We start from the raw sequence: 25541 nt of genomic DNA on the forward strand, positions 1-25541 counted from the left end.
CGGCAGTTTCGAACAGCAGCAGCCGTGCCCCGCGAGCAGTCAATTCTGCTCTGGGAACGGCGAGGCGCTGGCCGGTTCCCTGTGGAAACCGCGCCGCTCATCGAACTAGGAGCCTTGCCTCCCTCCTTCGTGCAGCCCGCCCAAGCCTCCACTGAGGCAGGGGTGCAGTCGCTGAGGCCGGGGCTCCATTGAGCCAGATGCGGAGAAACTTCGAGCCATACTCGAATTTCCCGCGCCCAAGGACGTACGCGGCCTGCGCCGTTGTGTGGGAATGGCCACCTTTTATCGTCCTGTGCCCGCGTGCAGGCACCCTTGACCTAGCTCTTGGGAAAGACTGCCGCGTGGCGATGGGAGCCCGAGCAAGAGCGATCCTTTCGCCTCCTGTCTAATGCCATTGTCGAGACAGCGCAGCTCAGGCTACCCGACCTGACCAGACAGTTCGTAGTCCAGACTGACGCGAGCGATCTGGGTTTAGGAGCAGTTCTCCTACAGGAATTCGATGGCGTGCTGCAACCGCTGGCCTTTGCCAGCCGCTCCTTGCTGCCCTCGGAGAGGAATTATTCCGTGACCGAGAAGGGGTGCCTCGCCATCGTGTTTGCACTGCGTAAATTTGACGTCTACCTTGATGGAACGCAATTCGTGGTGCAGACAGACCACAGTGCGCTCAGTTGGCTGATGCGGCTCCGCGAGCCTGCGGGTCGGCTGGCGCGCTGGGCTCTCCTGATACAGCATTACGACTTTTCCGTGCAGTATCGAAAGGGGAGCACAAACGTAGTAGCTGACGCGCTATCCCGTGCCCCACTCGCCAGCGGCGCCTTGACGCCTGTAGGCGGAGGGGGCGAAACAGCGGACGAGCCGCCGGGCGGCAAGGAGGGGGAACCCGCAAACGGGTTAACCCATTCCGCTAACCAGGCGAGCAGCGCTTCGCAAAGCGGACGAGAGGCAAAGCTCTTCGTGAGCGCCTCGGAGGTGCCGACGCGAACGGAAATTTTGGCTGCAAACCTGAGTGGGGACGAGACCAGGCTCCCCTCTGGGATGACTGGAATCGTTTTCAGCCCTAAAGAGCTACTGAAAGCCCAGCAAAATGACCCGTTTTGTCGCGAGGTGAGCGACGGTCTCAGGGAGACGGAGCGCCGTGACGCTACTTGTATTGTAGCGGGCGCAGGGGGGCAGAAGCCAGCGTGTGTCGCGGCGAACCCCGGGGATTCATATTTGCTGGACAATGACGGGCTCGTGCTGAAGTACATAGCCACCGATGACGAGTCCATCGACCCGTTCTAGGTGGTTATCCCCAAAAGTCTGAGAGGCGCACTTTTGCGATTCTCTCATGACGAACCACTGGCCGGTCATCTGAGTGGCTCCAAAGTTTTTGCAAAACTGAGTCATTCGGTGACGTGGCCTGGCATGAAGCGTGACATTTTCCGCTATTGCCGTTCCTGCCATGTCTGTCAAGCGGTGAAGTCACGGGGCGGCAAGCCGCCTGGAATGATGAAACCGTTTGACAGTGTGCGTCCGTGGCAGATGGCCACCTGCGATTTGATGGGGCCTTTCCCCAGGAGCAAGCAGGGGTTCAATGACCTGAAGGCCTACGCGTCACGGTCTGACGAGCTTGCGCCGGTACCCATTGGTATCAAAGGCAAGCGCAAAGGCACAACTGGTGCTGCGGAACGCAAGCGTACGGAGCACCGGTACAATCTGAGGCGACGGTCACCGGTGTGATTGATGCCGGACGGCGGACTTTTCCGCAACCGAAGGCACGCAGCCTCAGCTAGCTGGCGAGCTTTCTCGTCAGGCCCTACCTAGGCGAAGCACGGTGTGTTATTTCTTTTTTTTTTTGTTTTTGCAGCATGCTCAGTTCCAGCCTTGTGTGTTTATCTATTTATTTATTTGTTTTGTTTGAGTCAGTTTCTAGCCACTTTCGTTTCCCCGCTTGCTCGTCTGTTTTTGTTCTAACGTACCGAGATGTACATAGGCAAACTTCAGCCCGCTCGTGCTTGCTCTTATCTTCTAGAAGGAATAGATTGGATTAGGTGTCGTTTGTACAGCGCGCCTTTTCTCATTTCCGGCCGGACTGTGGGTGGTTGGCTCGTTAAGGAGCCGTGTGTCGCGGTGCGAGTTTTGTGCGGCCCGTATGGAGGGGAAGTTGGCGGGGCGTTTGCGGCGATGGGGGGGCGGAAAGTGCACCCTTTGACCCTCGCCGCGGCGCCTCTGGACGCTTCTGATGAGGGGGATCGTTGTCGCCGACCAGCGTCCGCGTACGTGCCGGTGTATGCGTGGTTGTGGATGTGACTGTGTGCGCGCGTAACCATGAACCAAGGCGACGCCTGTGAGTTGTGCCGCTGTGCTTCTGCGTGAGCGCGAGGATGAGAAGGACCCCTCGCTGTGGCCAAGGTTACACATCTGGACGCCGCCGAACGTTCTCGCCCGTTTCAGCCGGCGTGAAAGGGGTGCACTAACTTTCTTGTGCCCGAACGTGATGTCGTGTCCAAGGGCGCGAGGTCAGTGCTCTGCCGCGGCCCCGTCGTCATCAACGCACCATACATCAACGGAAAGAAGACCGCCATCAGTCGTCGGCCCTCCCAACCCGTTCAACTTGAAGTCTGCGAGCGGTGAGTCGCCGACAGGCCCACTGGGCCGCGCCATCGAACTTTGAGGCTGGCATCCACCTGTAACACAGCTGTACAGTGGTATTCACATCTCCTTGTGTACCGTGTATATAATCTGCAGGCTGCTTTGATTTACTGAAGCGTATGCAAGTGTTGTTTGCCTTGTTTTTCCTTTGTTTTCTTACGTTGTTCTGGCTGGAACTGAAGGGTAGCTAGTTTTTTTTTGTGTATTCATTTGTTTATTTTGGAACTGAAGTGTAGCTTATTTTTTTTGTGTATTCATTTCTTTATTTTTGGCCGCGTGCTTTGCCGATGGGTAGGAGGGCATTTAAGGAGAGGGGGATGTGGGAATCCTGGCTTTCTGCCGTCGCCTTTGCGCGGCTTGCCGGCCTCCCGCGTTGTTTCTCCTCTTTCCCTTGCTCCCGCCTCAGGCGGTGGAGAGGCGGCTGGGTGACTAATCACTGTCATTTAGCCACAGCTCCGCCCCGGCTCCCCAAGGGCCTTTGCCATTGGCGCCTTTTGGCGGGAATTCGGGACCCCGCTTTGGGCGGCCGCGCGCCGCGCGACCGTCCGAGCGGGGCCCAGAGAGAGAGATCCCTCCGAGACAGCGTAAGGTGCGTACGTTACTGTTTGTCCGTGCCGGCCTTTGCCGTTCGGACCAGTGCTTACTCGAGCTCGCCCGCACGTGTCCTCTGACCTGCAGCGGCTCGAGCCTGTCCAGCGGGGTCCAGCGACCTCCGACAGGCGTACCTTGCGTTGATTGCCCACTCTCTCTCGCAACCGGCCCAACGGTCGACACGAGAGAGATCACAGCACTGCCGCGGGGACATTCTCCTGCAGCGGCGTGTTAGCGGCGCGCATTACTCTGGTCGCTTCGTGCGCGCAGCGGAGCCTTGCTCCTCGCGCGCCCCCGGGACGGGGTGACTATTGAGTGTTTGTGTATCTGCTAGAGGACGACGTGAATAAACGTCTCCTTTGTGAACTTGGAGGCCTATTTCTTTGCGGCGAATCGCTCTCCTCCCAGCGGAGGTTGAGTGCGCCGCAGCGGTGTCCCAGTGTGTGTGTGTGTGGTGACGGCTGATCGGGGCCCTTGGCTCGCGCGAAGCTCGAACCCGCGGTGGGTGGTGGCCTGTGTCCACGTAGAAACCCACAACACCTTTGATTAAACACATGCATTAATGGAAGTAAATGGAAGTGGATGGCTTTCCTGGCGCCAGTTGGAAGACGTGATAACGCGTAAAGTCCTTTTCTGGAGAGGGATAATTGGATCCAAATGTGTTTAAACGTAGAGGCCTATGAGTCAGAACAGTACATAAAATGGCAATAAAATATGGACCACCAAATTATTTTTAACACAGGTATAAGAACTTGAAAGAATGTCGCACGCCAAAAAAGGACGAAACAGGAAGGAAAAAACACAGAACAGGAAAGAGGCGCAACTTCCAACTTTAATAACAGGAAAGGAAACCAGGCGCTCTTTTATAGCCGCTGAGCTGCATGAGGGTGCGTGAACTAAAAAACAAATGCGGTGGTGGACGAGTGATAACAACACTACAACACAGCACAACAAGTCATAGGGAGGTCGCTATTACAAAAGGCATGTTGATAACTCATGCGAGCGTGAATGATAGCACAGGTTGAACGATTATGAATAAGGATAAGAACTACCTCTAAGATATTAACAATCATGAAACCGATTGAAGGAAGCAGGCGGACTTTGCAAAGGGCATCTAAACAAAACCGTCCAAAAAAGCTAGTTCGTTTCTGGTGAGGAGAACAGAAGGCGTGCTAACGCAGTTGTCTTTTCTTTGATCAATATAAAAAGCCTCAACGACTTCTCTTTCGATTTTTTCTTTTGCCCTGGCTAGAAACCTGGTCTCTTGAAATTTCGGAAAACAATCTTTACACCTGCTACAATGTAAAGCTAGATTGCTTCCCGTCTTACTTTTTAGTGTCACATTGTGCTGTCGAGCACGCTCATTGAAGCACTGTCCCGTTTGCCCCACATATACTTTGCCACACGTCAAAGGGATCTCGTATACCACATTAGTGGTACATTTTGTGAACACTGTTTGATGTTTGACAGTGCAGGCCTTTTTGACCCGCTTTCCTGACACCATCGGACATATGCTTGCCAGTTTGCAGGGGGCTGAAAAAACCAGCCGCACTCCGTGCCTGGAAGCCACTTTTTTCAAATTGTGCGAAAACCCATGCAGGTAAGGTATGACCTGCACAGGTTTGTTTCCAATGTCCCGCTTGTAGTCCGGTTTCTTCATTTTTTGAAGGAGGCTTTCAGACACACTGGTGACCAGTTGCAATGGGTAACCTGCTGACATAACTCTTCTGATCTGATACTGGAAGCTTTCACTGATCTTGTGTGGACAAGATTTTTCTAGGGCCGACCTAATGCACAGAGAAACTATTCCTCGTTTTACTAATTTGGAGTGGGCGCTATCGTAGGCTAACAGAGACTTCTTTGAGCGAGGTTGATACATCCAACAGACGTGGTTGTTGGTAAAGGAAATCTGTAAATCCAAGAACTGTATACAATCATGATCTGCCTTTTCATGCGTGAACTTCAGGGACGTTGACTTCGAGTTAAAAGCGGTCAGTACGTTTTCGATATGTAAATCTGATTCACACTGGGCCGGCACATCAAGCAGAACAAGATAATCGTCAACGTATCTAAAAATGCATGAGACAGCTGTGCCGCAAAAACTGGATTCAAGTCGTCGATCAAATGAAGCCAGAAAAATTTCACACAAAACTGGAGCAACTGACGACCCTATACAGATTCCTTGCTTTTGCACAAAAAAATTTTCTTCGAAACAAACAGCTGTGGAATTAAGATAGAACACCAAGAGTTCTAAAAAGTTCTCTACTGTGAGCCCCACTTCATTTTGAAACTTTACTTCCCCGTATTCTTCCAGTTGTTCTCTAACAGCCGCGAACAAACCATCATGAGGCACAGAGTAAAAAAGGTCTTCTATGTCTATAGAAAATCCGGTAGTAGCAGCAAGCTTTCCTTCTTCTAAGACCTGCACTATTTCTCTTGAGCTTCGGACACGGTAGGGATCCCCTCCCGCTATTCTGTCCAAATGGCGTCGTAGAAATCCACTCACAGCTTTCTGCCACGTATCTCTTTCAGACACAATGCTTCGTAGAGGGCATGCCGGCTTGTGCGTTTTTCCTGAAAAGAAGATCTCAAGGTGTCCTGTCTTAGCATTCTTGACAGCCTTTCCTAATGTATCCAGGTTCATTCGGGCTAGTAGTTTCAGTGCCGCACGTTTTTGCTTCGCAGGGTTAAAGTTGACAGGCCTGAAGCTCTTCTTAATGGCTTGAGTAGCTTTTTCCTTGAAGTCACCGTTCGTCATGACGACAAAACCGCCCTCTTTGTCGGCCTCCAGTACTGTAAGTTCGGATGCTTTCATAAACTCTGCAATCCTTTTCATGGGTGGCTTTCTGGTTGTGATCGAACTAACCGATTTTTTGAGGCATTCAAATCCCTCCCCAATGGCCCGATCCTTGTCCTTGTCCTTGATATGGTTGCCTACATTACGAACCATGGCAATTAAGGCTGAGCGGTTCATCTGAGGTTCAAAGCTGTGCTTGGGTCCTTTTTCCAAGTAGGACGTGATATCGCTTGGAAGATCAACGTCACTAAGAAAGGTAACCTGGTTCGTGCTCTTACTTGGAAGGTATAAGAACTGTTCTCTACATCTCAATAATGCAAAGCCTTATGATGCTAATTTTGGGCACAAGTTGTTAATATGCATTGTCCAATCAAGGCTATAATCTAACGCAACTCCAAGATATTTAATACATTCAACATCTTCCAATGGGCAGTTGCTGAAATTCATCTTCAAAAATTGCACATCAATACATTTATTAGTTCACAGAAAAAATGAGGGCGGTATCATCAGCATGCACAATGGTTTTAGATGTACTGGTCATTAACGTAAAGAGAAAGCAAGATGGGTCCTAAAACCTATCCTTGAGGGACTCCTGTTAAAACTGTATGGTATGAAGATGAAAAGTTGTTTACGCAAACATTTTGTTCACGGTTCTTCAAATAGCTAGCGAATAAGTCTAAAGTTCTTCCTCTAAAGCCATACTGCTCTAATTTCTGCAACAAAACTGAATGCGCGACTGTATTAAATGCATTCTTAAGGTCTAAAAACAAAAGTACTGGTATGTTATCGTTAAGTAAAGACGAGTAGATCGTTTGCGTCAGTTCCATTACCGCTGTGGATGTCGACCCCTGGTACCTAAACGTACGCTGTGTAGGTGTAATGACATTGTTTTCATGTAGATATTTTTTAGCCGTAAAGCTACTTTTTCTAAAACAGTATTTACAACACTTAAAACCGATATGGGTCGGTAGCTGCCAGGGTCGTTCACATCCCCTCCTTTATAGGCCGGGATGACCTTTGATATTTTAATACATCCGGGTATTCACCCTCTTCCATAGCGTAATTAACGTTGTCATTATCGGTGCTAAAACCTCAATATTGTATTTTAGCCTCTTTACAGCTATTGCAACACATCCGGGAGCTTTACTGTTCGCCAGACTAGAGACTGCTGTAATAATTTCTACATCACTGGTGGCATCAAGCAGAAAACTATTTTGCGCTGTGTCGCCATCAGTAACAGTAACAGGCAAGGCTTCCGGGCTAGCTAGTTGTACTCCGATGTTCACGAAGTACCCATTAAATTCTCTAGCTGTGTCTCCCCTGAAACTCGAGTCAGTAGCGAATTTTTCGTACGTAGTGCACTTACGCGAGCGCTGACATGACCGCCGCACGCAGCCTTTACGTTCCCGCGCACTATTGAGAAACGAAGCTGCCATGTATAGGCACCTATATAGAGACAGACACCTTTCCTTCACCCCGAAACCGACTTTCCAGCCCCCCCCCCCTGCCTTTACTACATGGTCCGAGAATATGCGAGAACGCTTCAACCACCCATCCCCTACCCAACGAGAGCCTCGTGGGGGAACTGGATCTCCCTATCCAGAGCTTACCAAACATACTTTATTTAAATCACGTACCCCTTCAGTATCGCCTCTGTGACTCGAGTTATATATCTCGAGCCCCTATATATCAGTATCTTCAAAAACACAGCTTATCGTGGTTTCTCGCTAGCGCAGTGAGAAATTACGACTTTGGCCTGTTGTAATGGCGTCGACCCCTTTTGTTGTGTTAAAAAGAGTATGATAAAAAAGCACGCTTGGATGGACTGACAACGCTTCGTTTCTGCACAGACACAGATTGGCAACAATTTCGTTGCGATGCTGCGTTGACATTCTTGCAAGTGCAGCATTCTGCGACGAAGAAGGTATACTTGCAATTCATGAATTTTTGAACTTTTTCTGGGGCGCTATCAAAGGGAGCCTATGCGTCTACAGAATTTTTTCCGCCCTTGATAGACTCTGGTGAATCAGCCGTGCTCCATTTGTCCACCAACTTGTTTCAGGGCATTTACTTTCAAAACTACACACAACCCTTTTCTGGCAGCTGCGTTTAATGGGCGACTAAGTGCTCGTCTGTCTTTTCTGGACATGGTCGTGAGAGAACTTTGTGCTAATATATTCGGTTTTCTCACTCTTCGCTTTTCCTAAGGATATTTGTGCTCTGTGCTCGTCCGTTTCTTCCCTTTCGCCCTGTGCCGTAGCGTTGCTTCATTAGATAAGGATATCTGTACGACTTCTTCACTAGGCAGATGACAAAGGTTGTGATCGATCATTACTTCCTCTACCGATATATCCGCAGCCTTACCTAGCCTTTCTTGATACATACTGCTGTGGCACCACAAGGACAGGGACAGAGAGAGTTTCTTGATACCAGTGTATTAAAGCGAATTCAGCGGATGTAGTCAAGCCCACTTACAACTGCCGCAGATATAACGAACGCTCGCTTATTACGAACAGGCGCGGTGCTACCGTCAAAATATGCATAATTAAGGGCAATGGCAGATGCAATGAACAACTTTGGCCACACTACTCTGCTATAGCGAACTAGGAGGCGCGGTAAACTACCCCCGAAGTTGAAGAGACAGTGCTTCCAGTCAGCGCGGAGACGAAAGAGTGCCTCTCAACCTTCACGACACACCGCCCTGGATGCAATAAAAGGCGGCACTGCCGTGCGCAGGGCTAACCGGAAAGTTCCGCGCCCGGTAAAACTGTAAACGGTAACGCAAACACGGTAGCGATATGCTATGTAACTCTATACTGAAACAGTAAGTAACCGCCGGCCAAGCCCGCGTCGATTGCATACGAGGGCAATCATTGCCTACGCGTTCGCCGGTTGGGCAAAACATCCCAAATGGAAGAAGCGCGGTGCGCGTGAGAAAAGGGCATCTTCGAAAGAGAAGCTACTGACCATGGTCGCGGATCAACTAATAGCAATGATTTCAGAAGTTTAAACTCCTTGCTGGCCATGCTGGACACGTGGCGTGCAGAGCCCGCCCAGTCGGCTCCATCTTTTCACGTGCAGGAAGCGTCATAGAGCGTATAGTGCAACTGATGCACTCTGTGCCAAGAGCGCTGCGCTGCTTTCGTCGCTGACAGAAGCAGCTCGAAGACACACGTGACCAGACGCATACATTAGATTTGCGGCAACGCTTCGTTGATCCATAGCTGGCCAAATGTTTCCTTGGATAAATATGCTCCTGTGGACCACAAAATCGCAGAAGCGCGTGCTCTGACGAAGACGTTGGCCACCAAATCGAGCACTCCCGTACTGCAAGAAATCTTAAGTGGCCGACCTGCCACCAGCTACCGCGTGGACACTTCATCCACGATTAGTTGCATCCCGTCCCTAAATTCGATAGTTGGCAGCAAGGGTCTCGACGGAAATTAAATGGCCGCCCTGGATAGCCCGGAAAGAGCCGCGGCATAGATCTTTTTTGCCCAAGTAGGTGCGCATAACGCAGTTTTGTAAGGAATAAAGTCCTTTTAAGCGGCCTTAATATTTTTGGTTGTTATGCGTACAGTCCACTTCTATTATATAACATCGGATATAACGAACGGAATCCGCGTGACCGTCAGGTTCGTTATAGATGGGCTTCAGTCGGCCGCAGAAACTTCTCAGTCGTTATGGCGCTCGGCTGCTGACCCAAAAGACGCGGGTTCGATCCCGGCCGCGGCGGTCGAATTTCGATGGAGGCGAAATTCGAGAGGCCCGTGTACTGTGCGATGTCAGCGCACGTTAAAGAGCCCTCCACTACGGCGTCGCTCATAGCCTGAGTCGCTTTGAGGCGTTAAGCCCCCATAAAACATAAAAATCTTGATGCACACTCCGGTGGGCGCACATCCGGGCACTCACTGGTAAAAATGCATCTTCAACACCTTCACCCGTCCCTCCACCACCCACCTGTACCCGATGTAGCTGGGGCGGATTGCTGCGAATGCTCAACGTATGCCACCGCCCAAGCGTTCTACGAAAAAACGCCAACAAACACAAGCCTCTCGTCTCAGACATCAAGAACCGAAATTATTACAGCGAGAAGTAGATATCCCACCAGACAGAATCCAAGATCCAGCAGTCCGAGAACAGCGTGATGATGCCGCCCGCTAGCGACCGGCATCAATTTTTTTTTATAAGCAGAACAATATAGCGAATCGGCATAACGAAATCATTTTATCGCAGTTACATTTCATTTAAGTAGCATCTTTCTGGGCGTATTCACTATCACATGCCGCCGAGCGCATGCATTTCGCATTGCCCCTTTGTGTCATCGATATTTATTTTTTTTTTCTTATATCTCCACCGCTGCCAAGAGCCCGCTTTTCCTTGCTCATTTCCGTCGCGTGCAAAAAAGAATATTCGGATTCTAAAAAGCTGCACAAGTTTATCCATCCTTTATTTGGTAATAATAATAGTAATATCTCGGGTTAAACGTGTCGAGTAAGCACGGGAGCTCTATATATGATGGACGATCTAGTGGAGGACAAAAGATCAACGTAGACCAGCTGGGGTTTTGGAGCGAGAGCTCCACTGAGTCATGTTTCGCCAAGGTCATCGGTTGTTGCAGTTTGACCTTCAGCCGGAGGAATGGCTGTGACGTAAGGCCATGTGACTCACCGCAGCCGCCACGCCACTGCTCTGGCAGCGGTGCGCCGACCGCCGCTTCGCCAGGTGTGGTCATGTGATTATGCACGTGACTCGGCGTTTGCTTAAGGAGGCGACGCCGCTCACACCTGCAGTTTCGCCATGAATGAGAGCATGGTTGACAGTATGCTTGAAACGCCTACGAGGCGTTTCAAGCGTCTAACCAAGTGTAGCCAAGTGTACTGGAGCTTTCGCTCTGTCTAACTAGGTCTAACTAGGTTTTTTCTTCTGCTTTTCTAATCAATTAGCTTTAAGCGATAACATATTCAGTAATATTATAAATTGATCAATACCACAAAATAAAGAAATTAATTATAAAAAAATCCCCTGTGCCCCTTGGTTTCTGTGGCTGTTGGCTTCTCTCATAGGTTTAGAAGAGACAAAGCACTGCCATTTTTTTTTCAGCGTGCGACAGCGCACGCGCGTTTTTCATTTCGACTCCTTCGAAATGCGGCCCTCGAGGCCAGGATCGAACCCGCACTTGGAATCAGCAGCCGAGCTCCAAAGCCACTCAGGCATTTTTTTTTTATTGCGAAAGCAATACTACGCCAGGTCTAACCGCTCGTCGCGTGGTCCGTGGACCCCCCTGCTCCTCGAGGAGCCGTCGCCACGCCTAACGGATGGTGTGTTTTCAATTGGTCGAAATGGTTGCGACGTCACAGTGCGCAAATTTCAAACGAGGCCAATTGTACTTTGGCTAGTAACCATGCAACTAATTAAAGGGATCGTATATTGATGCTCCAAGTAAATAGGCCTGAGTTTCGTTAATTACTTAATTAACCCATTAGCCTAATTAACCTTTCTAGTCAGACCAGATAAATAAATAAAACCGAGTAGGAAATTGGTCGAGTTGAGGAATCGAACCAGGGTCTCCGGAGTGCGAGACGAACTCGCGAACCACTCCGCCATGCCATTTTTTTTCTTTCTTTCTTTCATGGTATTTATTAACAAGGTTTTGTACAGAAAAAATATATATACATATGTGTGTGTGTATACACACAAAAAAAAAACTATTTACAGAGCACCTAAGTAGGCCCCACATGCCGCAAACATGACAGTAAATATATTAGAACTAAAAGGCCGGTATGTTTTAGTCTACGTTTTATTTTACCACAAAAATGGGGGGAGCGCCTATCCCCCTTACCCCACCCTGTTCTGGGGTCCCTGTGCTAGGGGTCACCTTGAAAACCAAAACAGAAGAATACAAACAGAAAAACTTCGCGTTCACTCTCCTCTCTCTCCGGCATATAGTTGACCAGAGGAACCATGTACGGCTAATACCACATGTTCGTACACCCATATATGACAAATAGAACGCTTGAGGTACATTCCTCAGCAAGCCTGTCTGGAGTGCTGGAGCGGTGTGGTACGGAGCAAAGGAAGTGAAACATTGGCTCTATAACTGGCACAGTGCAGCTGTCATATTAAGTGCCATGGGATTATATCTACAACCGAATACCTGTAGCCACCGCGGTGGCTCAGCGGTTACGGTGCTCGGCTGCTGTCCTGAAAGACGCGGGTTCGATCCCGGCCGCGGCGGCTAGAATTTCTTTGGAGGAGAAATTCTAGAGGCCCGTGTGCTGTGCGATGTCAGTGCCCGTTAAAGAACCCCAGGTGGTCGAAATTTCCGGAGCCCTCCACTACGGCGTCTCTCATAGCCTTAGTCGCTTTGGGACGTTAAACTCCATAAACCAACCAACCAATACCTGCTTCCACATTGTGTGTGTCACAGGATGAAGTTCGAGGGCTCTGGACAGGCATGCTGATGAGTGTACATAATATTTTAAGCACATTTGCTGCCTACGTATGTTGAATTAAGCAACTCATTTAAAAGCATAAATGCTGCCACGTTTGTGACAAAAAGTAATTACTTTGTCATATCTCCGTTGTTGAGACTTTTTTTAGAACAAAAGGGCTAAATTTTTATTAGGCAAATCTTCTTAGGATAAGCTTTGCCTAATAAAAAATGTAAGAAGTTTGCGGGGATACAGTGGCCGCAACTGACAAAGGACAGGGTTAATTGGAGAGACATGGGAGAGGCCTTTGCACTGCAGTGGGTGTAGTCAGGCTGATGATGATGATGATGAATAAAAATTTAGCCCTTTTATTCTAAAAAAAGTTAAACAATAGAGATATGACACAGTAATTACCCTAGTCACAAACGTGACAGATCTTTTTATTCTGTGTTGCTTTCCTTCTAGCCCAGCTTTTAACGAAGAATGTTCAACTTTAAACATCTATTACGAATGGCGGTAAATGACTTGGGCTTTCCTAAAAGCACGGAGCTTGCACCTTTCAGCAGAGGGCGCGCAAGGCAACGAGTAACAAACGATGAGCATCAGAAACAGTTTCATGTTTTGCAAGTGCCCGCATGAATCATTAGCTTTAAAAATATATTTTCCTAGGTTGCTTCTGGAAGTGATCGTTTCAATTATGTCAATTTATTCCAATATGGTAAATTACCAGCGGCGCCGACAGCGTTAAAGAAATTGGAAAAATCCGCACGGCCGGATTCGTTTAAACCCTCTCAAATACAGTGCGCTATATCAAATACACGTAAAATTCCAGAAACCACCCATTATATTTCTCAACTTAGCAAACCATATGACCAGCTTTATTAATATTAGTCATTTCAATTTTGTGTCGAAGTACAGACGCAGTACCTGCAGTATCTATCGGAAATCATTTTTTTTAGAGTACCGGGAATCACTATCGGGCATACTTCCTTCAAGTATATCAGACCACAGAGGTGATCCAAAGCGGGAAAACCGAAGTCGCCGCTACGATTAATTCAAACAAGGTGCACAGATCAGTACAATGTAAACATCCAGTAAAGAAACGAAAACGGGAAAATACGACGAACCACTCTTAGAGCGGAGGAAGAGGGGCGGCGCTGCGAGAAGGGTAATGCAACGCCAACGGCATGGAGGAAGGAAAGGCCAACGGGGAAAGAGCTGGTGATCCACACCACTGTCCGCGGACAGAAGGTTTTTATGTTGTGAACTAGCTGGCACACCCCTCATAATTCGGCTAAGTGTACCAAGTTTGGCTCACCAGTAGCAAAGTTCTCCTTTCGTAGGCACGCTCGTTGAATGACAAGGAAAATGATTCGATAGCACCTGCACGAGCCTTGCAGCAAGTGACAGCGTTTTTTTGAAGCACCGTTGGTTTAAAACTGTTCAAGTCAACCACTCGCTGAACCATAGTGCGCTTGCGCCTTCGGGTGCCTGAGCAGGAAACTAGACTAAAATGCTTTAAATCGTCCATGGCAGATGGCAGCACAACCTCTGTGTTTGGCCATGGAAGAAATGTGTGGCAGTCCGCGCTTTTTTTTTTTTGCTGTTCTTTTCGTTTTTATCCACCACGAAAAAAAAAATTACATGGCACTTTTTTTTGCAATGAACAACTTCGTTTAAAAACACCTGTAGCGAGATGGGAAGTAGACATGGAAGTAGAGAATAATTTCAGAATGTTGTAGGACTGCTTTCATTCATCCCTAGCACTAGTTGGTATAATAGCTCATGGAATAATAGCTCTATGCTTAGCACCAACGCTTAGCACCGCTTGTCTGGTGTCCATGTCTGGTGTATAAAAAGGCAAATCATTTCTTTCTATCAGCTCAACCAGTGGGCCGGTGATGATTTAGGTGAAAAAAAAATGCATCCGCTTGCGGAAAGAGCACTAAAATAGAAAGCCATGACGGTATTGGTGGCGCTGTAATCGAAAACTTTTGAAAGCGGGCGACGCCGGCGGCGCCGCTGCAGTCGCGTAAAGACCTAGTAGAGACCCTGCCAGTCCTGCCCGCGTCCACTGCATTGTCTCTGCCTGCGGTTCCATCCTAACTAGTTTCATATCTACACTGCAACTGATCGTTGGTGGGGTTGCCCTTTGCGCGTGTTGTGCACGGTATTTCTGTGCTGCAGGCTTTGTGAGCTGTGCGAAAACTTGGATATAAACATGCACCTTCACTACCTTCGAGCTACATTTCCACAGCAGCACGTTGACAGTGCGCTTTGACCTCGCCAACTTTTGCGCCTAGGCAAAGTTTCCAATGGGACCAAAATGTTGAGAGACTTCGTTTTAGGTTCTGTAGACATGCTTGCCCACATCGCAAGGACGCCATGCCGGCGAAAGCACCACTCGGGGCCGATGCAATGTAAGTCCACTTATTTAGTGCCTTAAGCGGTGTTTGTTTTCAGAATAGGTTGTCGAGCAGCTAGTCTTCTGACGTAGTTTCTGGTCTGCGTTTTTGCGACATCCAGAGCGGCATCGAAGCATTTTGTTAGCACTGCCATTGACGTGAAGCTGCTTTCCCAACATCAACCGTTATGTTTTATGAGTTTCATTGAAGAGCTCCAGATCATTATCAGGCTTTTAGCAACTCTGAGTATTGATGCTTACCTAAAGTAACTCCTGATGTGAGTACGACCGCTTACCAGCCCATATTGGCCCTTGGGTGCGCGTTTGCAAAAAAAAAAAAGAAAGAAAAGAAAAATCAAGTCTTGCACAGTTTGAATTAAAGGTCTTCTAAGACTGTGCGTGCCGCCGACTTCACGGTGTTGCCACGATTCTTAACTCACGTGCCGTCGAGAAGTTGCTGTATTTCCGCAGCCGTCTTGACGCGCGTGTTGCTTCTGTAAAGGGGGAAGGAAATTTCGGCGCGGCAACTCTCTCCCTCCAGGTGGTTTCCTGAACCGCGCTCACTTAAGTGCACTCAAACACACACGGTCCATACCGGCGTGTGTGATTCAGAACCGGAGTGTTCGCCGCGGCCGTGCAGTCAGCCGCGAAATGTGCGTTCGCGGTGAACCTGACAGGACTTCCATAGGCCGGAGTACGCGTCAGCTAGCGGCGGCGAGCAGCGCACTCAAGCACAGCATTATTGTTCATCAGGAACGTGTAACCATATATGTTCGTGCCTGAGAACGCAGAAACCTGCTTGAAGACCTGCACCTCATTTTGTTTCCTGCCAGGGAAGTTCTGGATACGAGTTCGAAGGCAGTTCAGGAAAGCTCCACTGCATATATACATTGTAGACAGGTTGTCATCCCTTCCTCTGTATTTCTATTATGTACTGCATGCACATTCGTAACAGTGCAACACTGTGCACCACAGGCCCATTGCCAGGTCATACATATGTGTCTGGTTGTCTTTATAAATCTACTGATTTCTCTTCCTGCTTACCTAAGGCACTCAAAATGCCTGAATGGCCATGGCACCAGTTCAGTCTTCAGCTGCAACAGTGGTCATCCTGCTGTCTTATTGTATCTTCTCAACGCCTAAACTGTTCTTGCCTATTACTATATTCTAGGGCCTGGCCTGTGTCTCTCAGCTGTACAGCTTAGATGCACAGGCCTGAAGTTTGTGGGTGCAGTCACTGTCAACATGTAGCTAAGCAGTTTAGTTGAACTTCATTGTTTGCAAATGTTCAGTACCTAGTTGGGGGCAGCACTGTCAGGAGCACTTGGGAGCAAATGAGTAACAAGATGGAAATACATGTCTTCATTTATCGGCTCTGGGACTGGACAGAAGACAAGTGCATTCAACTTAATGGTACAGCTTGAACATCCTAAGCAAACATAACGTGAATAAGAAAGGAAAATCAGTTAACAAAAGTAGTGTGCGTTCTGCATTGTACCTGCAAATTGCGGGTAATCAGTTCCTTTGCACGGTCCCCTTTTTATCCTCAGTTTTGGATTTGCATCCGTATTTGTGACAGTGGGCAAGCTTTGTATGTACAGTACGGTCCACTGTTAAAGGGAGCATGCGATCACGTGCCCTCCACGCTTCACGAAGCCCTGCCGCCTGGATGCGGCGAGAATAGGCAGCATCAGGTGCATGCGCGGAATGACCAGTCGTTATGCTTACTGCGCATTCGTCTTGTGCCGACAGTTCCCACAAGTTCTCAGCGGCAGTGCTCCGCGAAGCGCGGAGGCCACACGATCGCATGTTCCCTTTAACAGTGGACCGTACTGTACTGCTATGGTGCACAGGCAGTCTGTTATTGAGGCACCTTCCTATCTGCCAGACACACATGTTACCTTCCACATTTCATTTCATTAATCTCATTTTTATGCTGTCATGGTCTTTGGGGAGTTATAGAAAAGTCTAGGGAAGCACACTAAAACCATATGAAGAGACGTTGTGAAGTCAAACAATGGGTTGTAGCAGATTTGAAAACATCAGGGTCAATAATGGGGGTGACCTTAGCAGGCAAGTTGTTTGAGTCTTTACTTGTCTTTGGCTCATAGAAATGGCTTTATCCAGCAACCTGACACTCCAACTGTGGGATAACTGAATGGGCTGAGATGTATGTACTAGAGGTTAGTTGTTCCCTAACCGCTTCATTACAGCAGACTATTTTGTGAGAAATGAACAGGCAAGGTATATAATGTCACGCAGCAAGATGTGGCGTATCTTTCCACCCAACAGTACGCATCATTCCGCATGATAGAGGTAATGTGTGCCCGTCCTTTTTTCTGTTCATATGCTACGTGCAGGTGACTTCTTGGTGTTTTGTACCACGGCCCTATTCTTGAGTAGCAGTTTTCTTGTTTAACATGCACATCATATTCCCTGGAGCCGAGAAAGGCAGCATCGATGCTGATCTACTTGTTTTTCGTTTTTTCAGTCTGTTCAAAAATCTGTGGCAACATACAAGGCTGTAAAGGTGGCCATAATGGGGCTATATTTTGCTTATCTTCATGGTGCACTGGAACTTGTATATGAGTAGGGATATCGTCTGTAGGAATCGCCCAGATTTTATTTTGTTTGGGTATGGGCCAGTATCCCAGTGAGAGCCTACACTTTTCAGCCAATTGGATTGCAAACTTAGGTGCCTTAAGGTGGTTTCAGCGGAAAACAGTGCAAAAGAACCAAGACTTACGCTGTTGGGCATTCATGTCAAGCGGCAATTGTCATAGCAGACATTCTGTAAATATTGAAAGTAGGAAAGTCTTTTAGTATGCCAAAGAAAAAAGGCTTTCTGTGTGTTCCTAGTGGGATTTGAACCCATGCTGGCATAGGGTGCTGTTGATGCGTCTAACCATCGTTTGTATACACCGTCCTCAGGGGAGAATTTTCAGCCATACAGCTTGAAAGCTGTGTCTGCTATAGAGTGAGCATCACTTCCTTCTTTGTGAGTGTTCAAAAGGCAGTGGCAGTCAGAAAAAGAGCCAAGTGGATTCATGTCCATTTCAGCAGGGTGGTGAAGGACCCCTCTAGGCACTTACTACCACCTACAACAACAGTGTGAGCAACACGAGTTAAGTAAAAAATTACCTCTGATTTTTGTCTGTGCTTTTGAAATTTCATAAGTTTTTCCACTTTGGACGTGTTCCCAGCATGCAACCACAAGTCAGAAATGCGATGTTCCAGTTACTTCTTAGAGGTCCTACAATCTGCAGCCGGTGGTGGGGACACGGATGACTTGAGAGCGAGCAAGTGCCTTCGGAGTGGGCATGGGTTTGATGCCGAACCAGAGGAACTATCAACTGCTCAGCAACTACAGTATTATGTCCAAGAAGTTATCTCTGACTGCTTTGACTGAAAGGAGAGCACACCAAATTTTGAAAAATGCTCACAAATGATGGGCACCCTTGAAGCACCTTCCTGAATATGAGCTGTGACTGGGGCTACAACCACCTGTCATTCTGTCACGTGATGACTATACTCCGTTTCATACATAGCAGGCAACGCTGCGGAGGTTGCTGCAGTAGTGCGTCCGCGAAACCATATTAAGTTCAAAAGGGTTGAGATGAGAATTGGGCGAGTGGGTACAAATTCATACTTCTGTGGCACCACAAGGACAGGGTATAAGGAAGTCGGCAGATATATGCGTAAGTTTGCCATCCTTGCTGCTGCTTGACGCCGAGGTTGATTATCTTCAAAGAACACTAAACTATGATAACTGGTAGATTCGTCGTGATTTAACGTGTGTTATTGCTTGTAACCTTTGTAACCGTGTTCTGACTGTGCATGTAACCGTTGGTTTTGTCTATATATTTTGTGCCTTTAATAAATTTTGTCAGTTGTTAGTGAGCACTTGTGTTGTCATCACTCTGTCTCCGTCCCTGTCCTTGTGGTGCCACAGCAATATGAAACCATATTACTCCACCACGTATCATTCGTTCTTCTCGAAACTCTGGTCATTGTTTGGACGAATACAAAGTGCGGTATAAAAAGATGTGGTAGCATTGAAAATTATGGTCAAAGCTGTGAGGCGTTCAGTGTTCGGGCTCTCTGGCCACAATTTTCCCAGAGAGTGAACTACTTTTTGGGTTGGGATTTAGTGGAAGCGATTCACCCTACAAACCGCGTATCATACCGCCAGGTGTACTTTTTGCTTCTCGAAATCTCGACGAGTCGCAGGACGAAAATGTGGCAAGAGGTTAAACGAAGTCCAGGAGGTGCCAGTCACGGCACTTAAAATTTGTCGCTACGCAATGTGTTTGTGTTCGCTTTGGTTGTGTGGCGAACTACTTTTTGCATGCAGACTTAGCCTGCGCGAACAGGTGCGCTAGCTTTGGCAGCGTTGCCTGCTATGTATGAAACGGAAACACACTCTGTCTTGATAGTATAGGAAACACACTCTGTCTTGATAGTACTGCCCCCTACAGTGTATGTATGTCGCATGCTCACCACGAGGTCTGCATTCCATCTAGCCAATGGGCAAACATTGGTAATGCTGGATTCTTAGTGGATGGAGAGGGATCATGCACTCTCAGAAGGGTGATCTCACTGAGTTTCCAATGGTTTTAAAAGTACGCTGTAAAATTCTTTCAAAGAAATGTCCCCAAAATGGCCAAGGCAAAAAGAACTGCATACTTTGTAAGCTGCTGACAGCCGCTTTCAAGTTTCTGTGCCAGCGTAAGTGTGTTGTGGCAATCCGGATAAAGCAGCACCAATTCTGCATGCTTGCATGCATGCATATGGCTCAAGTGCTGTTCAAGTTCACGCGAGGCCAAATGAGTATTCAGTGCATTTGCACAGAAATTAGGTTCCACCATCAGAGGGGAGCACAGATTGTGCTCAGTGTGTGGTACATAGCAGTCCTTTTGGCAGATTTATTTTATCCTCCATAAGCTTTTTACCACAGATATGTTGTCATTTCTTAGGAATTACTCTCCCAGGTTCTCAAACTAAGCTTTGCAGAACCCCGGGGATTTGTGGATGTCTTCTTCCTAAGTATAGGAGATCTGTTTTTTGTACTACCATGCATGTATTTTGTCACTGGCATGTATTTTGTCACTGTCATTTGCATGCGTAACTCTTAGGCAAACTTCGATGGATCGTTTGAATGCATTGCTTCTGACTGTGTTGTACCTAATGCTCACATATGTGGAATTGTTCATTTTTTTACTTTGCATTCATTAATCGCAGGGAGTCCTCGCACACTCCCGGTGCAGTGTTGTAACGGTTAAGCAGTGCACCACTGCCCTTGCTGGTGGCTGCCTTTTTGATAGCGCATTGTATGAATGGGATGAGGGAAAGGGTTTTCGTTATTGTCTCAGTAATAGTAGTAAAAAAAACGGAATTGGCACTGCAGTACAAAGCCTCGTCTCCTTGAAGTTCTCAATGTTTAAGGTGCAGTGAAGAGGAATCTGAACTCGGTCTTTTTGCCACAGGAGCTCGATCTACATGTTCCGAGCATTCTTAGAAACTGCGAATTATTGCACTGTGTGGCCAATTTCTCTAATTAAATTGGATTGACGTCCGGCTCCTGCCTTTTTTTTTAATCCTCCCCGTACGGTGGGCGGAGTCGACCAATGCGTGGAGTGCCTTTCAGCCAGCTCCCTGGAGGCTTTTCTTTTGGTTTATTTTGTTTTTAGGCTTCCGTGAATAAATAGTTTCATTCGCAGGTAATATAGCCGCAAAATAAGCCCGCAGAAATAAAAATACGCGCGGACTATTTGCTACTACGGATTACTACGTATTACTCCACCGATGGCAGAGCAGCAAGCCTCCACAGAGCTGGCTGAAAGGCACTCCACGCGTTGGTCGACTCCGCCCACCGTACGGGGAGAATTAAAAAAAAAAAGGGCGGCAGCCGGACGTTAATCCGATTTAATTAGGGAAATCAGCCACACAGGGCAATAAGTTGAAGTTTCTAAGAATGCTCAAGACGTGTAGATTGAGTTCCCGTGGCAAAAAGACGAGTTTGGATTCCTCTTCAGTGCACCTTTAAAGTTGTCAGTGCTAACTGTCGGAGTATTGTGAGCAAGGCTACTGAGTTGGAGATACTTTTGTTGGTACTTAATTGAGATATCTCTATTCTCACTGAAACATGGTTGACTGATGCAATATACAACAGTGAATTTGTCCCACCTGGATTTAGTCTAGAAAAGATTGCGGCACTAAAGGTAGGCTCTTGTGTATTGTTTTCAGGACATCTTTAAATATGCAAAAAATGCCAGATGCACCTAATTCAGAATGGATCTTGCATAAGATTCATTATGCTAATGTTGGGTATGTTCTGGGAGCAGTGTACGGACCCCCCCACATCTCCCACAACCTTTGTAGAGGAATTATCGGAATATGTGAACACATACATATGTACAGTCCACCGATGAGATTATTTTGGCAGATTTTAATTTACCTAATCTGAACTGGGCCTCAGTGTCGCACAGTGAGCTCAATGATACATCGACTGATGTGCTCTCGGATATTGTCTTTGATTTTGAGGTAAATAGTTGAAGAGCATATTGTGAACAGTTGTATGCGTTTTGTACCAAACTTTGTTAAGAAAACCATTGGTAAGAACCTGTGGATTTCCAGGGAGACGCTGGAACTACAGAGGCAGTTAAAGAGGCTTAAAAAGAAAATAGTGTTATAATTCTATTATGAAAATGGAATTTCAGATTTGTCCTCTAAAATTAAGAATCAAGTGGCCATAGACGAAAAGCGTTACTATGGAGAATCATTACCTAATTTCACAACAACATCGTGGCAAGAATTTTGGAGAGCTATTTTGCCAAAATTCTTGGACTGTGATACTTCCAAAATTAACGGAGAACAGGTAACTAATTTTGAATTAGTATCCAATGCATTTAATGACCATTTTAAATCTGTTATCACTAAAAATGGTGGTTCTCCACCTTGTTTTGATGTCTTCTTGCCATGTATGCCAGGCCTCACAATTTCAGAGCAAGGTATTTTCAACATGCTGTTGAAACTGAATGTGAACAAGTCATCGGGGCCAGACAACATCCCAAATTCGTTTCTTCAAAAATATGCAGAGTAGTCATGATTCTGTTCATAGTGCAACAAGAACGGGACAGGAGTCGAAAGAGTGACACAAACAAGCGCTGGCTGTCAACTAGTTTTTATTGAAGAACATATACAAACATTAAAACACTTACCAAGAACACAGAAGTTATCTGGAAGGCACGCGGGAGTTTAGATAGCTCAATTCCCTCTCGAATAAAGCAATGGAAGGGCTGCTGATACCTCACCAGAAAGGTACTTTGTGTATCTACTTTGTGTACCAGCCGCTTCCCAAGAACATGAATCCAGCCTTCCATGAAGGGAGAAGGAGGGATCGGGCAGGAAACCCTGCAAAAGAAGTATGGGGGACGGGCGGACGTGGTGTATATGGATGCAGCCGAGTACCGGCATCGGAAGGGATGATGGCAGTGGAGGCCGATGATGACAGGAGCCTGAAAGCATGCTGTACTGTCAGGGGCGGGTCTATTGTTGCGGCAGAGGAGTATGCAATAGCTCTTGCGGCAGTTCAGAAAAGGATTAAAGTGATTATTAGTGACTCAAAGAGCACTGTACGCAACTTCAGCAGAGGCGGAGTCTCTGCAGAAGTGGTTAGGATTCTTGAGGCGGACAAAGGGGTAGATCAGCCAATTTTACTGGTCTGGACACCTGCACATCAAGCCGTACGAGGGAATGAAGGAGCGCATGAGCTTGCTCGAGGACTCACTTGCTGGGCGAGCTCAAGCGCTCCTCCAAACTGACAGCAGCAAAAAAGGATAGTTTGCTATCCGCTTGCGGATATTCTGCAAGCGGATAGCAAACTTATGGTGTCTTCGGCTGACGGCGCTCGTGGAGTTTTCTACGCACTCGTGCGGTGCCCCACGTTCGGCTGGATGCCACTCGTGCAGTACCGTACATTCGGGTGGGACGAGCACGACACGCGTGCATGCCACCGCGCACGCGTGGCGGTGGAGCACGGTGCAATCCTGTCGTGCAGCGCGCGCTTGCAGACGACGCTGCTCACGCGCGTTGGTTGACGCAGCATCGACGAAGAGGAAAAAGGGAAGAAGCATTACAAGTGGGCACATTTTAAAGAAATGTTGAATAATATAGCAGCTATAATGCATTTATTCGCACTGCAATCACGCAGCCACCGGCCGGCGAGCCATGTGCCTTCTGTTATGAGGAAATTAAAGGTTTGTCAATATTTTTAGTCTCGCAAGTTCTGCCTTAGCTCCTGCAGCGAACGGCATATACTGTTCATCCGGCATGCCTGCACTTTATAACATCGTACTTTTTGCCAACGTATGCACAGGTTAAAGGATATCAGTACAGCGACAATGTGGGGCGCTTAGTGGATTGAGAATCACCTGCCGATATTTTCGGAAGTTACTCTAGCTCAAGCTCTAAAGGCGTATGCATCGAAACCGGCAAGCATAACACCTTGGTGTGGTGTCTTACAAACCTGCGCCCCCATAATTATTCGCAGTATCTCACGAGCAGGCTCGTGGGTCCTGCGTTTTCCGCCAATTCCATCAACGCCAGTTACAAGTGCGGTACTGCACTGTTCTCAAGAGGTTGTTGCTAATTATACAAACTGTTGACTGTGCTTGGCGTCGGCCGCTCGTAGGAATAGCCTCTGAGGTCATCGAGGGTCTCGGAGGCCTCGGTTAACAGACGGCAGAAAGAGCGACGGCACTCTGCGAGTGTGTCGCACGTTCAGCTGATGTGCAAGGAGACGTGCCACTCGTGTAGTATTTGACGTCACTTCCTGCGCACCGGCACGGAGGCAGTGTGCGTCAGCCGAAGACACCATTAGTAAAAAGGAGGAGACAGCTTGAAGGAAACTCCAGTTTGAGGAATTTTCAAACCAATGGATGCATAGCGCAATATATCCAGGGCAATCCAGTGCTAAATGTAAGCACTGTGCTGGATATACGACCATGACACACACAATCTGGACATGCCCATATTATAAAGACAACACTCTCACACCAGACTCACGGGAGGCTCTGATGCACAACCCCCACCTAGAAATCCAAAGAAACATCGTCAATCAAGCTTTGGCCGCTGCCGAGTCCCAAGGGGTTACGGGGGGGGAAGAGGACAAAGTCCTGCGACCCTCCGATTGACTCTGAAATTAAGTTTTTCCATCTATCGCTCTAACTCCCTTTTCCTCGCATAACAACTCGCATAACAAGTATTCATTCTTTCTGCGCACGTTAGTGGACTGGAACCAGCATATGGCTCATGCCAATAAATAGTACTAAAACGTCTTTTCTTTCTTTCCATCGCTGCCGCTACCACCAGGATAGTGCATACACAATTAGCACTATTCCTATCATATGATTTGACTCCTACAAGTACCTTGGCATACACTTAAGTAAAGATTTAACCTGGTCCCATCACATTCATCATGTTACTAATTCAGCAAATCAAGTTGTCGGGTACTTAGGGCGTAACTTATCTTTAGCTCTCCATTCCATAAAACTACTTGCTTACTTAACTTTTATAGGTGCAAAACTTGAGTCTGCATGTGCAGCGTATGATCCTTTCAATGCTAACCTTATCACTATGCTCGAATCTGTCCAGAACCGTGCTGTCAGATTCATTTCTTCCGACTACTCTTATCATACTAGCGTTTCTACACTAAAATCCCAGCTTAATCTTCCCACGCTAGCCTGCTGTCGTGAAATCGCCATCTTTCCTTGTATCACAGATGTTATCACACCTTTAACCACGATGGCCCCCGTATCACATGCGCTAATCGGATATCCCGTAACTCCCACCCTAACGCAGTCCACCACGGGCAATCTCGCACTGTAACATATCAGCAGTCTTTCTTCCTTAGAACAGCCAACGACTGAAATGGCCTTCCATCCGAAATGGCCACCATCTTCAATCCAGTTGATTTCAAATCTGCCATCGAAGATCATCTATGTCCAGAATAATGCAATTTTGTAAGTCCACCCCTCATGTAATGTCCTTGTGGGCCTTTGAAGAATAATAAATAAATAAATACAATACAATACAATACAATACAATACAATACAATACAATACAATACAATTTATTCACCACTTTTTCATACACTTAACTCTGCTGGTCAGCCTAAGCACAAAGCGCTTGTTGGCTGACCTGGTTGTTGGTGGATACATCTTGAGTAAATTTTCTATCCAAAGAAGTGGTCAGATAGCAGGATTCTGTCCCACTCGTCACAAAAAAAAGAGAGAAAAATGAGAACAAAAGGAAAAGGCCAGTAATACATGATAAGTACATATATGAAGGCAAGACACATGAGGTATGCAAATAGGAACCGTTCACACCTGCAAAGCCATAAAAAATGTTATTCTTGCATTGTTGCTAAGCACCATTGCTTTTCACCATTGTTTTCCTTTGTTCAATATTGTACAGGTCGTTGTTAAGTTCGTTAAATAGTGCAGGGACATAATAGTTTCTAGTTTTTTTTCCGTAGTTTGTGAAAACTCTTGGCTTAATGTAAGATATCATCATCTCTGCATGAACATTAACTTTTTTCTTATCATGTTTACAGTGGCATTGTTTTTTTTGTATTGTGTTTGCAGTGACAGTGTTTCAGTCCTTTGGTGTAACATCATGTTTG

The 25541-nt window shown here is 47.2% G+C and overlaps 2 protein-coding genes across 4 annotated transcripts in view; one reads left to right on the plus strand and one right to left on the minus strand.

Moving 5' to 3' along the window:
* Positions 1–15343, minus strand: part of LOC149367682 (uncharacterized) — a 106238-nt gene extending 90895 nt beyond the window's left edge. The window contains exon 1 of one of the 2 annotated variants that reach the window (XM_089556878.1): positions 15298–15343. The gene's annotated coding sequence lies outside the window, so the exon portion shown is untranslated. Of the gene's footprint in view, positions 1–13771; positions 13907–15297 lie in introns of those variants that run through there. The other variant, XM_089556870.1, reaches the window with a different exon arrangement.
* Positions 1–25541, plus strand: part of LOC149367681 (transmembrane protein 117-like) — a 205759-nt gene that overhangs the window by 115279 nt on the left and 64939 nt on the right. The gene's annotated exons all lie outside the window — the stretch shown is intronic.

The sequence above is a fragment of the Amblyomma mixtum genome, chromosome 1 (genome assembly GCF_055824585.1).
Source record: "Amblyomma mixtum isolate Tamu chromosome 1, ASM5582458v1, whole genome shotgun sequence".
In the NCBI taxonomy this organism is placed as follows: domain Eukaryota; kingdom Metazoa; phylum Arthropoda; class Arachnida; order Ixodida; family Ixodidae; genus Amblyomma; species Amblyomma mixtum.